The following is a 688-nucleotide window of genomic DNA, read 5'->3' as shown; positions in this document are numbered from 1 at the left end:
ATGTATATATATTATGTATATTATTTGTACTTGTGCATATGCATACACGTATGTATAAAAGCATATATGTATGTGTGTGTATGTGTGTACGTGTGTATGTATGTATGTATGTTTAGTTTAGTATGCGGTTTTACGGTGCTCGTAACTGCATATGGCCATATGAGCGCGCCAAACACAAGTTAGTTTTATTCGCAGTTCACTATACGGCTGGGTACGAGTCATTAGATCTTAAAACGTTAAAATATTTAAAATTCGGTGTAAATGTATATTTTCAATCTAAAACAACTTTCCTAAAAAACATAAAAAAATTTAATACTTCAATATCGCTCTTCAATTTCCCATCAAAAAGGCCTATGGCCTTCATAAAATCCAAAATTCTGTTGGGATCAACGACGGAAAAAATGTCTTGCAATTTTTTGCATTTGAAGTATTTCCTTCGGGTCTCTCTTAAGTCTAGACATTCGGTTAAAATGTGTCTAATGGTAAAATAATATGTGTCGCATCCGACACAGAACGGCTCCTCTCCTCCCTGAAGGAGGTACATGTATGTGTGTGTTAGAACCGGGGTACTTGTTTATACCGGAACCTCCCGAAAATAACCGAAACCTCCGAAACCACCCAATGTTATTTTGCTATGCTATCTATCGCTCTGTGGAACAAATATTGATTTGTAATACAATATTATCGT

This window comes from Aplysia californica, unplaced genomic scaffold, assembly GCF_000002075.1.
Source record: "Aplysia californica isolate F4 #8 unplaced genomic scaffold, AplCal3.0 scaffold00727, whole genome shotgun sequence".
NCBI lineage: Eukaryota > Metazoa > Mollusca > Gastropoda > Aplysiida > Aplysiidae > Aplysia > Aplysia californica.
This window is presented reverse-complemented; position numbering follows the sequence as displayed.